This window comes from Mus musculus, chromosome 14, assembly GCF_000001635.26.
Source record: "Mus musculus strain C57BL/6J chromosome 14, GRCm38.p6 C57BL/6J".
Lineage (NCBI taxonomy): Eukaryota > Metazoa > Chordata > Mammalia > Rodentia > Muridae > Mus > Mus musculus.
The window spans coordinates 52541759-52559482 of NC_000080.6; the positions used below are offsets into that span (position 1 = coordinate 52541759).

At 39.3% G+C, this 17724-nt stretch overlaps 1 gene, besides 7 other annotated features; it reads left to right on the forward strand.

Moving 5' to 3' along the window:
• Tcra (T cell receptor alpha chain) overlaps positions 1-17724 on the forward strand; it is a 1796232-nt gene that overhangs the window by 113792 nt on the left and 1664716 nt on the right.
• Positions 5450-7568: an enhancer, noted in NCBI's record as "H element 2.1 kb ScaI fragment". NCBI's record gives its function as "necessary for full expression of the adjacent MORA28 (Olfr1507), MOR10 (Olfr1508) and MOR83 (Olfr1509) genes in a distance-dependent manner, and can activate a ZOR111-1 minigene in transgenic zebrafish olfactory sensory neurons" and the evidence as "EXISTENCE:knockout evidence [ECO:0001091][PMID:17662950]".
• Positions 5779-6967: an enhancer, noted in NCBI's record as "H enhancer fragment used in the GFP reporter construct". NCBI's record gives its function as "activates a minimal E1b promoter by reporter assays in transgenic zebrafish olfactory sensory neurons" and the evidence as "EXISTENCE:transgenic organism evidence [ECO:0001131][PMID:25417106]".
• Positions 6073-6599: a transcriptional cis regulatory region, noted in NCBI's record as "H enhancer segment used in the LSCHR array". NCBI's record gives its function as "acts cooperatively with segments of the Lipsi, Sfaktiria, Crete and Rhodes Greek islands to upregulate expression of the Rhodes cluster olfactory receptor genes when inserted as an array next to the endogenous Rhodes enhancer" and the evidence as "EXISTENCE:transgenic organism evidence [ECO:0001131][PMID:28933695]".
• Positions 6239-6364: an enhancer, noted in NCBI's record as "124 bp core H element fragment". NCBI's record gives its function as "activates a ZOR111-1 minigene in transgenic zebrafish olfactory sensory neurons" and the evidence as "EXISTENCE:transgenic organism evidence [ECO:0001131][PMID:18077433]".
• Positions 6239-6425: an enhancer, noted in NCBI's record as "187 bp core H element fragment". NCBI's record gives its function as "activates a MOR28 minigene in transgenic mice olfactory sensory neurons" and the evidence as "EXISTENCE:transgenic organism evidence [ECO:0001131][PMID:18077433]".
• Positions 6255-6261: a transcriptional cis regulatory region, noted in NCBI's record as "homeodomain #3 motif which causes loss of 124 bp core enhancer activity when mutated". NCBI's record gives its function as "necessary for activity of the 124 bp core H element enhancer" and the evidence as "EXISTENCE:site-directed mutagenesis evidence [ECO:0005528][PMID:18077433]".
• Positions 6344-6350: a transcriptional cis regulatory region, noted in NCBI's record as "homeodomain #1 motif which causes loss of 124 bp core enhancer activity when mutated". NCBI's record gives its function as "necessary for activity of the 124 bp core H element enhancer" and the evidence as "EXISTENCE:site-directed mutagenesis evidence [ECO:0005528][PMID:18077433]".

Here is a 17724-nt window from a genome sequence, read left to right on the forward strand (position 1 = left end):
CTGGTCTCTGGCATCAGCATGTGTGCCATGGACTTTAACATGGTGTCTGCTGGCAATATGGGTCATAGACATCAACATCATCCCCAGTGGCAGCCCAGCCCATGGACATCAACATGGCTTCAGGTGGCACCACAGATCACAGACCATGCCTTTCAGTAGTAACATCGTGGGCCATGGATAATCAACATGGTCCCCAGATGCAGCAGGACCATGGGCCCAGTAGTGGCCCCTGGTTGGCAGCATGGACCCCAGACATCAGCATGGCCTTAGGTAGCAGCACAGGCTACTCATATTTATGTGGCTACCAGTGACATCATGGCCCACAGCTCACAAAGCTTTAAACTAAACCCCATGATGTTTTAGTTAATTTAACAAAATTATCAAGACAATTTGGTTATCTTGATTCACCTATTATGAGAAACAAGAGATTTGGTGACTATATAAAACTTTTGACAATGTGTGAAAAAAATCAGGAAAATAATGATACTGGCTGGTTGCTCCTAGAATCTCTGGATAAACTGACAAAGGAAAAGGATGGGCTCTGTGATAAAAACATCCAGTTTATATCATCTCAGGATATGGAGGAGAACAATGAACTCAATGATAGAACTGACCATCTCCAGATGTATATAAACAGTCTAAAGTTTTCTAAATGTACCCTGGAATAGAATCCTTTCACCAGCAGCCACAGAACTCAAGTTTCAGAAGATTAAACCAAAGTCCTAAATGTAAGATTGGCTGAATTCCAGAGAAAATTCTCAAGCCCCAATCTTAGAGAGTGTCAGTGGTTATTGTAAGGGAATTAATTGGCAAAGAAAGAGATCTTGTAACTTGGGGGTGAAGATGTGTAGGAGGACTCTACTGTGACTGAGAATTTGATTCCTTAGATTCTTAAGGGATAATCTTGGGGAAGTCTTTCCACCCTTAGGAAAAGATGCCACCTGGAACTCCATCAACTGAAGGCCCTTTATATCTTTCCCTGGGATAATTAATCCTTTAATGTCTCAAAAGTAAGCAGTGGCTCTCCTGGAGATGCCAGGCAAGACAATACTGATGTCTCTCAGGTCTTAGCAATAGTTTCCTCTAGACCTATAATCAGACTTAAGGCTAAGAAGTTTCCTAGAGGACAGATGGAAAGCTATGTCTACGAAGAAGTTTGCTAATTCATTCAAGCAGAAGTCTGGAGAATATGTGTGGGAATGGATTTTAAGGGTATGGAATAATTGTAGGAGGAAAATAAAACTGGATCAGGCTGAGTTTAGTGATACAGACCCACAGGGTGGAGAGTCTAGGTTTAATATGGAAGCCTATACAGTTAAAAAGATTGATTGGTTAAAACATTTGTCAAAAGATGGCCTACTGCAAAGGAACTAGAGATGCCTGATATCTCTTGGCTTAGTGTTAATGAAGAGATTTTATTTTATCTATTTATTTATTTTGCTTTGTTTTTTGTTAGATACTTTCTTCATTTACATTTCAAATGCTGTCCGAAAGTCCCCTATACCACCCCCCCACCCTGCTCCCCAACCCACCCACTCCCGCTTCCTGGCCCTGGCATTCCCCTGTACTGAGGCATATGATCTTCACAAGACCAAGGACCTCTCCTCCTACTGATGGCTGACTAGGGCCATCCTCTGCTACATATGCAGCTAGAGACACGAGCTCTGTGGGGTACTGGTTAGTTCATATAGTTATTCCTCCTATAGGGTTGCAGACCCCTTTAGATCCTTGGGTACTTTTTCTAGCTCCTTCTTTAGGGGCCCTGTGTTCCATCCAATAGATGACTGTGAGCATCCACTTCTGTATTTGCCAGGCACTGGCATAGCTTCACAAGAGAGAGCTATATCAGGGTCTTGTCAGCAAAATCTTGCTGGCATATGCAATAGTGTCTGCGTTTGGTTGTTGTATATGGGATGGAACCCTGGGTAGGGGAGTCTCTGGATGGTTCTTTCTTCCATCTCAGCTCCAAACTTCCATCTCTGTAATTCCTCCCATGGGTATTTTGTACCCCATTTTAAGAAGGAATGAAGTATTCCATACTTTGTCTTCCTTGCTCTTGAGTTTCATGTGTTTTGCAAATTATATCTTGGGTAGTCTAAGTTTCTGGGCTAATATCTACTTATCAGTGAGTGCAAATCATGTATGTTCTTTTGTGATTGAGATTTTAAAGCTTAGAGAAATTGCAGAGGTAGAGTGAATATGCTATGTATGCTGTGTAAAACTTAATCCTCCACAATGGAAGACCCAGAAGACATGCCCTTCACCAATTCTATAAGATGTAAAATAGTGAGGGGGCACCAGCATACTTCAGCTTTCTCTTTGGCTTTTTCTTTATGGCAGACCTTAGGGTTGGAGATGCTGCTGCTCAGTTGGATGAATTAAATGTTATGGGTTTAATTGGGCCCTGAAGTAGCATGACCAAGGCAACTCTTATAAAGGAAGCATTTAATTGGAAACTTGCTTACAGTTTCAGAGGTTAGTCTGTTATCATCATGGTGGGGAACATGGTGGCAGGCAGGCAGACATAGTGCTAGAGAAATAGTGGATAGTTCTGTATCTTGATCTGTAGGAACACACCCACACCCCCCACACCCCCACAGAGAGAGAGAGAGAGAGAGAGAGAGAGAGAGAGAGAGAGAGAGAGAGAGAGAGAGAGATTGATTGATTCTGGACTTCCAATGGGCTTTTGAAACCTCAAAGCCAATACCTAGTGACAAACTTCCTCCAAAAGGCCACACCTCCTAATCCTTTTTAAAATATAATAATTATTATTATATTTTGTGTGTGCATTCCCACATCATGCACTCCAATCCCAGTCATTTCCCAGTCCTTCCATATCTGCCCTCTACCCTTGTAACCTCCCCCACCAAAAGGAAAAAAATGGCTCTTTGACCCTCAACAACCCACTTCTCAATTAATTGCAACCTTGTCTCACACCTGTCACAGCTATTGCTTCTCCAATGTTGCTGTGCATGTGCGATTCCACTCCTCTGTGTTTCCCACCTCTCCATCACCTGTCATAGTGGCATTAGAAACTGTGTGTATACCCTTTTGCTCAATAGATTTACTTATAAATGTTCATTGCAGCTAGTCATTGGTCTGATTCAAGGCCTCTGATTTCTGCTATACCATCGATACTGGACCCTCACTGAGATTTGAGACTTCTCTTGATTATCCTGCTGTTGTTCTGAATCATGAAGATCCTGTGGTTCTACAGGACCAGTTCTTTCACATACTCCAGCAGTTCATAGGTGGGGTAGGTAGATATTGGGGTGAGACAGCTTAAAGCCCTGGATCTGGGCTTGGGTGGTAGCTGAGATGGTCACCCCACCAGTTCTCCTGCACCCATATCACCAGGACTAGTTCTTCTGTGCTGCCCAGGGGAGGGGAAGAGTCAGCTCTCCTGTGTGTAACAGCTTGTGAGGTATGGGATGAGATCTCCCACATCCACACCACCATGTCCAGATCTCTTATATTGCCTAGAGGAGGGGTAAGACCAGCTCAGCAAGGCTCTGGGACATCAACATGGCTTCAGGTGGCAGCCTAGACAAGGGACATCTGCATGGCCTTTGATAATTACATGGGCCATGGACATCAACACAGACCCTGACTGCAGTAAGGCCATGAACCCAGACATGGCCCTTGGTGGAAGCACAGGATGTCACCATGCCCTAGACGGTAGCACAGACCTCTTATTTCAGGGTTTTTATCACCACCATCACTTGCACCCCTCTTCATAGGGCCCAAACCATTTTGCTTCTCTTTCTCTTCCATCTCTCCACCACTTGCTCATCATAGTGGCAGCTACACTAGGCAGAGCTTTGGGTGTCTTCCACCCAGCTAGGTGTTAGAGGATGGGCCTCCCATCCTAATCATTTTAATCCTTTCAAGTAGTGTCACTTCCCAGTGACTAAACATATGTATGTTATAGGGGCCATTCGTATTCAAATCACCACATGGCCTGAACCAGGCAGCACAGGTAAAGTGATTTTTTTTTTTTATGGTGACATGACTCATATGGACCTTTGGTACTGACTAATCAGTCATGTTTCCAGGCATGAAATAGCTAAGAAGCATATTATACTTTTGTTTGATCTGTATATGAAGAAAAATTCTCAAATGGAAGAAAGCTTACCTTGGATCCTGGCAAGAGAGAATCTGAGCCTATGAAATAATTTTCAGACTTGATCCAGTTTGCAGACCCAAAGCCCCTTTAATGAAGGAAGGCTAACTCCTCCTAAAGAAGGACCTGGCTAAAAATACTTAATTTTTTTTCTGTTTGTCTTTCTCCCATCCTTCCCCAGAGGGACCAACACCCTTTTATAATAGTAAATATATGAGAAAGTATCCAAGGAGCTGAAGGGGTATGCAACCTTATAGATGGAACAATAATATGAACTAACCAGTATCCCCAGAGCTCGCGTCTCTAGCTGTATAGGTAGCAGAAGATGGCCTAGTTGGCCATCATTGGGAAGAGAGGCCCTTTGGTCTTGCAAACTTTATATGCTTCAGTACAGGGGAACACCAGGGCAAAGAAGTGGGAGTGGGTGGATAGGGGAGCAGGGCAGGGGGGGGGAAGAGGGTATAGGAGACTTTCAGGATAGCATTTGAAATGTAAATGAAGAAAATATCTAATAGAAAATTGAAAAAAAAAAGAAAGTAGGTTTGAAGCATATCTAAAAAAAATGAGTAACTGTACACTGAGGAAAAGAAAACAATCAGACTTTCCATGGGTTATTGGATACTGATTCAGAATTGAAATTGGTTCCAGGAAATCTTGAGGAATATTGTGGCCATCTAGTTAAAATAGGGGCTTCTGGAGGTCAAGTGATTAATATGTATTTTGACTGAAATCCGAGTCACAGATGATCCAATAGTCCCTAATCTCATTGTGTAGTTATTTCTCTAGTCCAAGAATGTATAATGTATAATGTATATATATGAGAAATACCTTAATATATATCTTAAAATATATATGTATATAAATATATACTTATAAATTATATACATATAATTATATATGCATATAATTTATATTACATACAACAAATTTATATACTTATAAATTACATGTATTATATATTATATTATATATGTATATATGAAAGTCTTTTTCTTTGTCCTTTTAGAATCTCATTTTCTGCTTAGATTGGTGGATTATACCTTTATTCACAGCATTTGGGATGTTGAGGTACTATGATTCCAAGGCTAGCTTGGTCTACTGAGTAAGACTCTGTTTAAAAAAAACAGAAAAGAATATCCTTTTGGTTCTGATTTCTTTATAGGGAAGTAATAATGTGTTTTATGTTACTACTGATCAATTTGCACGTTCAGAGTTTTATATAAATGGGTAAAATGTACTTTTGGGTGATCTAGTTTCTTTCACTAAATATAATTATGTCAAGATTCATTTCTTTTATCAATTTATTTTTTAAAATCACAGAATAGTACTTCATTATGTGAATATATCAGTTTGTTTTTTCCATCTTTAATATTTAAGATGTATTTACAAAAAATGTGATGAAAAACGATGTGAAAGACATACAATTAACCAAAGGATTTCTGGAAGAACCCAAAATGTGAAATCTATTTGAGAGAAAAACTGAGAATATGGGTCAAAGAGTTAGAAACACTTAAACAAGTTTTTTGAGGCATCACATTTTTACTAAATGTAATCTGGTCTTAATTTTTGCCCATCAGACTTGTCTTCAGGTGGCAGATACTCATATGTTTATCTGGAAGAATACTGAGCAAGGAGACTAAAGTTCTAGCTATAGAGCCCATTAGCAACCTTACGACTTTAGACAAGTTGTATATCTCCAACATCTGCTCTCTGTCCTAAGAAAATTAATGACTTGCTGCAGGTCAGTTACAAGATGTCTTCTACTTCCAAACCCTCACACTTTCAAAACTGCAGCTGCATTCTTGAATGAGCTTAAGAGAACAATTCAGGTGGAAATGGAAAGAGTTGAACAGACTAACTCTTCACACAATAATCACTAGATGAATAGCTTTCTGTGCATACTGTGTTCTCTCTTAATGATGAAGGATGCTGGCACAATGGAATAGGGAAGCAAGACATCCCCATTTACCACTGCTCTGCCAGGTTTACTGATACTCAAGAGGTTAGGCACTTTAAAACAAGACATTTAAAGTTCTGGGAGGGCATAAGCATAGAGTTAGTTACTTTTGACAAGTTACAGATCCACAGGGATTATCTGATAAGATGAACAACCCAGAGGAAAACATAACTTTTTAATGAGTCTCCTGTGTTTTTCTGGTTCATGCTAACATCACTGGTAAGACATAGGGTGCCTCTAGTGGTTCATTATAGCTCCTCTCTCATTAATTGCCCTCTGCTCTCAAAATGCATCTCTGGAGAAAAGAGGAACTGAATTCCTCAGGGACCCTATTAAACGCATCATAGTTGCAAGGTGAATAATTCATGTAAGTAAATTAGTGTTATCAGTGAATCCTACATCAGAGAAGAGGGAGAGAATCACAAAGTCTAGTCATACCCAGGAGAACACTGTTTGTCAGTCAAAAGTTAATTCTGGGAGAAGGAAGAAAAAGAAACCCTGAGATCCATCAGTGCAATTTCAGAAATATTAAACATGAAAGGATAGGATATAATATCGTTGTAGAATTTAAGTGTGTTGTTTTAGCATATACTCCTGGAGCAAAAGTAAAAGTGCCTTTCCTTTAGGGAAGCTGATCAGCTCCAGAAGCTGTTCCAAGCTGTCTTTGTCCACTGTTAGAATTGTGTCAACATCATGAAGTCCTTTATACATGTTCAGAGGCTGAGTGCTTTTAGTCCACTGTGTAGAACAGATAGGAGAGAGGTTGGAGCTAGGCCAAGATCTCAGATCTAGGTGAATGGTAGCAATAAATGTGGATATTGAAAGTCAGAAGGACACAGCTGTTTGTGTCAAAATTTAGGTTAGATTTTGGCTTTTTGAAGGACAAGATGTTCTAAGTAAAGAAAGTCTAATTTGCCTCTTAGGAACTTACTAGTTGCCTTTGTGCTCTTGAGTTATTAGAAATGTTAGTAAGGAACACTATGACTTTTTTGTATGAATTATAATGAATTGCAATATATTTGCAACTTGCTGATTTTTAGGTGACAAAGTTGCTTTAGCAGCATTTCTCAGGAAATTGTAATGGAGTTGCAGATCTAGGGGCTAGTAATGGAAATCATTCTCTTATGACTGGGTAGTGTTCAAGTGGATGACTATATTCAGGGTCATATTAGGCTAGAAATTTATATAAAAATAAATAGAGGCTGGGGAATGCAGCTCAGCCTCGTGGCAGAGTGTGTGTTTAACATGAATATAGTTGCTTCCAATCACCAAAAACAAATGAATAAATAGTAAAATAAGAAAAAGTAAAAATAAAAGATTTACATATTTCCTCAGAATATATGTTAATACAAGATAGAAATGATGATCAAAAATACAAGTAGTGCCACTTGAAAAAGAAGAAAAGTTTAAGACTGGAAGCAGAATCTTAGAGAATGCATATGGAAAGGAGAAAAGTAGTGGATGAATAAAAAATATAGTTTTAGAAGTACTGGGTTTTAATGCAAAGAACTATTCTTTCAAATGGAGTATCACATGGTAGGCAGAGGCCAGCCTGGTTTACAGAATGAGTTCCAGGATAGCCAGGGCTATACAAAGAAACCCTGTCTCAGAAAATCCAGAGAAAAAAATTAAAAGGTGACTGATAAGCCTTTAGTCAAGTTAATCAAAAGAAAGATAGAGAGAATACAATTCAATAAAATTAGAGATGAAAATAGAGACATAACAGATATTGAGGAAATTCAGAGGCAGGCAGATTTCTATAAATTCAAGGTCATCCTGGTCTGCATGGTGAGTAGTCAAGGACCCCTAAATGAGGTTCTGTCTCAAACAACCAAACCAATAAAACAAGTCAAGATGAAATAAATAATTTAAATAGATCCATAACATAAAATGAATAGGAGCAGTAGTTAAAAATTTACTTTTTCTCCTAGTTCGGAAGCATAGGGTCAGATGGTTTCAGCACAGAATTCCATTAGACCTTTAAATAAATAACACCTATACACCTCAAACTATTTCACACAACAGAAGAGAAAAAATATTTACAAATTTCTTTTACAAAGTTAGCATTATACTGAGATCATAAACCAAAGACTTAACAGGAAAGAAAATTATAGGACACTGTCTCTGATGAATATAGATAAAATTCTCCATAAAATACTTATTAAATACAACCTTAATTCAAGAAAACATCAGAAAAATTATCCACCATGATAAAATAAGTCTTATCCCAGGGGTGCAGGGATGGTTCAACATACAAAAATCAGGAAATGTAATCCAACACAAAAATAGATTCATGGACAGAAATCACATGATCCTCTCATTAGATGCAGGAAGCATCTTCAACAAAATTGACCTTTTATGATAAAATCCCCAGAAAATTGAGGAAAACTAGGCAGACATCTCAATATAATAAAGGCTATTTACAAATTCTATTAGTGAAGCTAGGTTGAGATGTTTTTGCTCGTGACTCTGATGTAGAAAATCTTAGGGAACAATTTGAAGTTCAGAAGGCACACTCTTAATTACTGTACTAGGGACTCTTTCATGGTCAGGGAACAAGAACAATGGCAGCACTGGCTGACGTGTCTCACTGAGGCTGGACTGGTGATGATTGATTTCTTGTACCCATTGTTCCCCTCAGCTTCCTAATATGATTTAATAGAATTCCTTATGAGTAGATATGTATTCTGAGGATTTAAAATAGATATGACTGATTTTTATATAAAAGTTTAGATTTGTGATTCTTTTAAGATTCATGTAAGATTACTTTTAAAGATAGATAATAAAATAATTAATCCTTTCTTTGTAACTGTACATCGCTGCTTGCCAGTAAGAGAAACTGCTTGCTCACACTTTGTGAGATTATAACAAGTTGCTTAGTTATGAATGTACAATGTACGCAGGTTCTTGGAAATAATTTGCTTTCTTTACCTGTACTATGTGATGTTATTTCTTGTAAAGGTATTGGGGAACACACTGTTTTTTTCATAGTCATTCACTAGAAAAAAACTAGAGCATAATCACATTGTAATGTTATACTCCTTAAAAGATTTGGCTGTACTATATAAGTCATGGGAGAAAGAATAAAGTTCTTCCATCCATCAACATGTATATATGTATACATGTATGTGTATGTATGGATATGTGTAGTTTGTGTGCAAGTATATTGGAACTTTGTTCCATCCATCAAATATGTATGCATGTACATAAGTAAAGCTTGTCTTGGTGTGCTAGCAAGCTCCATCCACCAATTGTGCCTGTCTGTCTGTCTGTCCGTGTGCATATAAGTGAAATGCTAGGAGCCTGTTTGCTGAAGTGTTCCAGCCATTCATGTATGAATATTATATGTCTGTTTGTCTGTTTATATGTATACACGCACGTTTGCATTTGTATATATAAGGTTATTGGAGTCTACCTTTTGCTTCACTCACTCAGTGTGTATGTAAATATATGTATGTGCATCAAAAAAAAATAAAGGCTATTTACAACAATATTCTAAGTAGCAAAAAACTCAAAGCAATTCCATAAAATCTACAAGGTATGGCTGCCTTCTTTCTTCTTTTTCCCTCAACATAGTTATTAACGTCAGCTTAAGCAATAAGGCAAGCAAAGGAAATAGAGAGAAACAAAGTCAAAATATTCTTATTTTCAGGTGATATGGTTCTGTACATAAGACTCTAAAGACACTACAGAAAACATCTACAACTGCAACTGTAAATGTGGTCTGCAAAGTTGAAAGATACAGAATCCACACAGAAAAGTCAGTAGCTTTCCTATATACAAAGGATAAACATACTGACAAAGAAATGAAGGAAAATGATACAATTTTCAATTACCTTAGATAATATTGGAATAAATATAACAAATAAAGTAAAAGACATACAATAAAACCTTTAAGACACTGAAGAAAGAAAACAGAAGGTGGAAAGATGTCCCATGCTCATAGATTGATAGGAATGATGTTAGAAAATGGCCATCTTACAGAAGCAATCTACAGATTCATTGCAATCACCAGCAAAATTCCAATGCAATTCTTCACAGGAATTAAAAAAAATTTAAACTTTATAGGAAAACAAACAAACAAACAAACAAACAAACAAACAAAGACAACTCAAGATAGCCCAAATGATTCTGAGCAATATAAGCACTTCTAGAGGTATCACCAATTCTGATTTTAAGTTATACTACAGAGTTATAGAGGATATCATCCTGAGTGAGGTAACCCAATCACAAATGAAGTCACTTGATATGCACTCACTGATAAGTGGGTATTAGCCCAGAAACTTAGACTACCCAAGATACAATTTGCAAAACACAAGAAAATTAAGAAGAAGGAAGACCAACGTGTGGATACTTCATTCCTCTTTAGTATAGGGAACCAAATGCCCATGGAAGGAGTTACAGAGAAAAAGTTTGGAGCTAAGACAAAATGATGGACCATTCAGAGACTGCCTCACCTGGGGATCCATCCCATAATCAGCCACCGAACGCAGACACTATTGCACATGCCAGCAAGATTTTGTTGAAAGGATCCTGATATAGCTGTTTCTTGTGAGGCTATGCCAGTGGCCTGGCAAATACAGAAGTGGATGCTCACAGTCATCTACTGGATGGATCACAGGGCCCCCAATGGAGAAGCTAGAGAAAGTACCCAAGGAGCTAAAGGGGTCTGCAACCCTATAAGTGGAACAACAATATGAACCAACCAGTATGCCCAGAGCTCATGTCTCTAGCTGCATATATAGCAGAAGATGGCCTAGTAGGCCATCATTGGAAAGAGATGCCCCTTGGTCTTGCAAACTTTATATGCCCCAGTACAGGGGAATGCCAGGGCCAAGAAGTGGGAGTGGGTGGGTAGGGAAGCAGGGCGGGGGGAGGGTATAGGGGACTTTTGGGATAGCATTTGAAATGTAAATGAAGAAAATATCTAATAAAAAATTGAAAAAAAAAAAAGCCCAGTAGGGCAATGGCATCAAAACAGACATGTTGATCAATAAAATAGAATTGACGACTCAGAAACAAGTCTACATAAAACACCCATTTTTTCCCCCACAGAGGTAAAAAAAATATACACTAGAGAAAAGATAGCATCTACTATCTCATCTTGCACAAAACTCAAGTTCAAATGGGTCAAAAACCCACGACATAAGACCTTGAACATGATAGAGGAGAAAGTAGGAAGCAAGTTTATACTTATAGACACAGGAAAGAACTTTCTAAATAGGCATTGTACAAACATCAAGGCCAAATATTAATAAATGATACCACATGAAACTAAAAAGCTTTTGAACAACAAAGTATACTACCTTTTGAGTGAAGAGCAGCCTACACAATGGAAAAAAAAGTCTTTACCAGATTTACATCTGACAGAGGATTAATATCTAAAATATACAAAGAACTAAATAAACTAAACATGAAAAATAAAACAAACAAACAAACAATCCAATTACACACATGGCATGGAGCTAAACAGTTTTCAAAATATGAAATGCTAATGCTGAGAAAAATTTTAAAGAAATGTTTAACAATCCTAACCATCAGGGAAACTGCAAATTATAACTACTTTCAGATTTAATTTATCCCAATTAGAATGTCTAAGACAAAACAAAGCAAAAGAAACAAATAAAACCAAATGATGACAGATGTAGTTGAGAGTGTGGGGAAAGAGGAAGTCTTAGTCACTTCTGGTTGAGTGCTAACTGTTATAGCCTCTGTGGAAACATTTTGAATCTTTCTCAAAAAGATGGCTAGATCTATGACATGACATGATTTTTCCATTCTTGGGCATATACCCAAGGGACTGGATCTTACTAAAGATACACTTGTTTTTCCATGTTAGTTGCTATTCTATTTACAATAGCTAGGAAGTGGTAACAGTCTAGATGTCCACCAACTGATGTATGTATAATGAAAATGTGATACTTTTACACAATGGAATATTATTCAGATGTTAAGAAGAATGAGATCTGTACTACAGAGGAATAGTTGATAAAAACTGCATGGTATTGGTACAGTGCCAGGCAGGTAGATCAATGGAATAGAATTGAAGATCTAGAAATGAACCCAAACACCTATGGTCATTTGAGCTTTGACAAAGGAGCTAAAACCATCCAGTGGAAAAAAGACAGCATTTTCAATAAATGGTGCTGGTTCAACTGGCAGTCAACATGTAGAAGAATGAAAATTGATCCTTTCTTATTTCCCTGTACAAAGCTCAAGTCCAAGTGGACCAAGGACCTCCACATGAAACCAGATACACTGAATCCAATAGACGAGAAATTGGGGAAAATGGCTTATGCTCTAAGATCAGGAATTGACAAATGGGACCTCATAAAATTTCAGAGCTTCTGTAAGGCAAATGACAAAATGGCAATCAAGAGATTGAGAAAAGATCTTTACCAATCCTACATCTGATAGAGGGCTAATATCCAATATATACAAAGAACTCAAGAAGTTATACTCCAGAGAACCAAATAGCCCTATTTAAAATATGGGGAACAGCGCTAAACAGAATTCTCAAATGAGGAAACTAGAATGGCTGAGAAGCACCTAAAGAAATGTTCAACATCCTTAGTTATCAGGGAAATGCAAATCAAAACAACTCTCAGATTCCACTTCACACCAGTCAGAATGGCTAAGATTGAAAACTCAGGTGACAGTAGATGCTGGCCAGGATGTGGAGAAAGAGAAACACTCCTCCATTGCTGGTGGGATTGCAAGCTGGTACAACCACTCTGGAAATAAATCTAGAGGTTCCTCAAAAACTAGGACACAGTACTACCTGAGGACCCAGCAATATAACTCCTGGCATATACCCAAAAGATTCTCCAACATATAACAAGGACACATACTCCCCTATGTTCATAGCAGCCCTGTTTATAATAGTCAGAAGCTGGAAAGAACCCAGATGTCCCTCAACAGAGGAATGGATACAGAAAATGTGGTACATTTACACAATGGAGTACTACTCTGCTATTAAAAACAATGACTTCATGAAGGCAAATGGAGGGAACTTGAAAATATCATCATGAGTGAGGTAACTCAATCACAAAAGAACACACATGTTATGCACTCAGTGATAAGTGGATATTAACCCAAAATATTCGGAATACCCAAGATGTAATTCACAGACCATATGAAGCTGAAGAAGAAGACCAAAGTGTGGATGCTTCAATGCTTCTTAGAACAAAATGCCCACAGAAGGAAATATGGAAACAAAGTATGGAGCAGAGACTGAAGGAAAGGTCATCCAGGGGCTGCTCCACCTGCGTGCTGGATGCTAGTGCAGATGCTGGGAAGTGCTTGCTGACAGGAGCCTGATATGGCTAGCTCCTGAGAGGTTCTGCCAGAGCCTGACAAATACAGAGGTAGATGCTCACAGCCAACCATTGGACTGAACACCGGGTCCTCAATGGAGGAGTTGAAGAAGGAACTGAAGGAACTCAGGGGGTCTGCAGTCCTATGAGGGGAACAACAGTGTTAACCAGCCAGACCCCCTGGAGCTCCTGGGGACTGGACTAGTAACCAAAGAGTACACATGGAGGGACCCATGGCTCCAGCAACATATGTGGCAGAGGATGGCCTTGTTGAATATCAGTGAGAGCAGCGACTCTTTGGCCTGAGGGGGCTGGATGCCCCAGTGTAGGGAAATGCCGGGGGAAGGGGGAAGGTGGGAGTGGATGGGGATAACATTTGAAATGTAAATGAAGAAAATATCCAATAACATTTTATTTTGTGGAACTGGAAAAAAAAAAGAATGAGATAATGTAATTCAGAGGAAAATGGATGAAGTTGGAAGTAATCATCCTGAGTGAGGTAACGCAGACCCAGAAAGACACATGTATCATGCTTTCTCTCATATGTGGGTATCAGATTTTAATCTCTAGATATGTATGTTCCATTTGGAATATTCATTTAATTCACATAACTAGTAAGGTGCTGTGAATGAGGATGGCATTGTTCAAGGAAACTGTACTAGCTATTTTTATATAAATTCAACACAAGCTAGCATCATTTGGGAAGAGGAAACCTTAAATGAGAAAATTCTCCCACCGGCTTGGCCTGTGTACAAGCCTGTGGTGTGATGAGCTTTTTTGATTGATGGTTGATGTAGAAGAGCCCAGCTCACTGTGGGAAGTGCCATTCTATGGACTGGTAGTTCTGGAATATTTAAGAAAGCAGGCTGAGTAGGCATGAGGAGCAAGCCAATAAGTAACATTCCATCATGGCCTTTGCTTCAGTTCTTGTCTCCGGGTTCCTCTTCTGATTTTATTTGATGATGGACTATACTGGTGAAGGGGAAGCAAAAATAAATCTCTCATTCCCAACTTGCTTTTGATCATGGTATTTTTTTTATCACAATAGAGATCCAATTAAGGTAGAGATTGGTGGTATTGTTGTGGCAGACTTGTGCATTTTGAGGAAGGTTGTTGTGACATTTAAACTTAGGGCTCAAAATGCTATTGAATAATCAGAGCTCAGTGTGATATTCTGTGGGAGCCTGATAGATATAAATGCTAAGACCTTGAAGAAGAAGGAGGTCTGGCTTTCAAACTTACAGAGAGAAGGTTCTATATAGTTCCTTGAACACTCTACCCGGGGCCATTAAATACTTCAAATTAAGAATCTGTGCTTCGGGACAGGCGGAGCCACAGAGCAGCTGAGGCAGCACCCTTTTCGGGCCACAGACAGCCGGCCACCGTCCTGACCAGAGGACAGGTGTGCAACCAGAGGACAGGTGTCCGACCAGAGGACAGGTGTCCGCCTGGCTCGGAAGGCCTCAGCCTCAGGAACAGCGGGCACCACCTTGGTACCAGGACTCCGCAGAACTTAGGAAATTAGTCTGAACAGGTGAGAGGGTGCACCACAGAACCGGACAGCTTCTGGGACAGGCGGAGGCACAGAGCCGCTGAGGCAGCACCCTTTTCGGGCTGCAGACAGCCGGCCACCGTCCCGACCAGAGGACAGGTGTCCGCCTGGCTTGGAAGGCCTGAACCTCAGGAGCAGCGGGCGCCACCTTGGTTCCGGGGCTCCGCCGACTTAGGAACTTAATCTGCACAGGTGAGAGTGTGCACCACAGAAGCTGATAGCTTCTGGGACCTGCCAAAGCAACACAGCTTCTGGGAAAGGTCCTGTTTTGGGCCTTCTTCTTCGGCCAGGAGGAGGTCCAAACACAAGATATCTGCGCACCTTCCCTGTAAGAGGAGAGCTTGCCAGCAGAGAGTGCTCTGAGCACTGAAACTCAGAGGAGAGAGTCTGTCTCCCAGGTCTGCTGATAGACGGTAACAGAATAACCAGAAGAACAATCTCTAAACAGAGTCAACTATAACAACTAACTCCAGAGATTACCAGATGGTGAAAGGTAAACGTAGGAATCTTACTAACAGGAACCAAGACCACTCACCATCATCAGAACCCAGCACTCCCCTTCGCCCAGTCCAGGGCACCCCAACACACCCAAAAACCTAGACCCAGATTTAAAAGCATATCTCATGATGATGGTAGAGGACATCAAGAAGGACTTTAATAACTCACTTAAAGAAATACAGGAGAACACTGCTAAAGAGTTACAAGTCCTTAAAGAAAAACAGGAAAACACAATCAAACAGGTAGAAGTCCTTACAGAAAAAGAGGAAAACACATCCAAACAGGTGATGGAAATGAACAAAACCATACTAGACCTAAAAAGGGAAGTAGACACAATAAAGACAACGCAAAGTGAGGCAACACTGGAGATAGAAACCCTAGGAAAGAGATCTGGAACCATAGATTCGAGCATCAGCAACAGAATACAAGAGATGGAAGAGAGAATATCAGGTGTAGAAGATTCCATAGAGAACATCGGCACAACAATCCAAGAAAATGGAAAATGCAAAAAGATCCTAACTCAAAATATCCAGGAAATCCAGGACACAATGAGAAGACCAAACCTACGGATAATAGGGGTGGATGAGAATGAAGATTTTCAACTCAAAGGACCAGCAAACATCTTCAACAAAATTATTGAAGAAAACTTCCCAAATCTAAAGAAAGAGATGCCCATGAACATACAAGAAGCATACAGAACTCCAAATAGACTGGACCAGAAAATAAATTCCTCCCGACACATAATAATCAGAACCACAAATGCACTAAATACAGATAGAATACTAAAAGCTGTAAGGGAAAAAGGTCAAGTAACTTATAAAGGCAAGCCAATGAGAATTATACCAGATTTTTCACCAGAGACTATGAAAGCCAGAAGAACCTGGACAGATGTTATACAGACACTAAGAGAACACAAATTCCAGCCAAGGCTACTATACCCAGCCAAACTCTCAATTACCATAGATGGAGAAACCAAAGTATTCTATGACAAAACCAAATTCACACATTACCTTTCCACGAATCCAGCCCTTCAAAGAATAATAACAGAAAAAAACCAATACAAGGACGGGAACCTCACCCTAGAACAAACAAGAAGGTAATCCCTCAACAAACCTAAAAGAAGACAGCCACAAAAATAGAATGCCAACTTTAACAACAAAAATAAGAGGAACCAACAATTACTTTTCCTTAATATCTCTTAATATCAATGGACTCAATTCCCCAATAAAAAGACATAGACTAACAAACTGGCTACACAAACAAGACCCAACATTTTGCTGCTTACAGGAAACTCATCTCAGAGAAAAAGATAGACACTACCTCAGAATGAAAGGCTGGAAAACAATTTTCCAAGCAAATGGTATGAAGAAACAAGCTGGAGTAGCCATCCTAATATCTGATAAGATTGACTTCCAACCCAAAGTCATCAAAAAAGACAAGGAGGGACACTTCATACACATCAAAGGTAAAATCCTCCAAGAGGAACTATCAATTCTGAATATTTATGCTCCAAATACAAGGGCAGCCACATTCATTAAAGAAACTTTAGTAAATCTCAAAGCACACATTGCACCTCACACAATAATAGTGGGAGACTTCAACACACCACTTTCACCAATGGACAGATCATGGAAACAGAAACTAAACAGGGACACAGTGAAACTAACAGAAGTTATGAAACAAATGGACTTAACAGATATCTACAGAACATTTTATCCTAAAACAAAAGGATATACCTTCTTCTCAGCACCTCATGGTACCTTCTCCAAAACTGACCACATAATAGGTCACAAAACAGCCCTCAACAGATACAAAAATATTGAAATTGTCCCATGCATCCTATCAGATCACCATGCACTAAGGCTGATCTTCAATAACAAAATAAATAATGGAAAGCCAAAATTCACATGGAAACTGAACAACACTCTTCTCAATGATACCTTGGTCAAGGAAGGAATAAAGAAAGAAATAAAAGACTTCTTAGAGTTCAATGAAAATGAAGCCACTTCATACCCAAACCTATGGGACACAATGAAAGCATTTCTAAGAGGAAAACTCATAGCTCTGAGTGCCTCCAAAAAGAAACTAGAGAGAGCACACATGAGCAGCTTGACAACACACCTAAAAGCTCTAGAACAAAACGAAGCAAATTCACCCAAGAGGAGTAGATGGCAGGAAATAATCAAACTCAGGGGCGAAATCAACCAAGTGGAAACAAGAAGAACTATTCAGAGAATCAACCAATCGAGGAGCTGGTTCTTTGAGAAAATCAACAAGA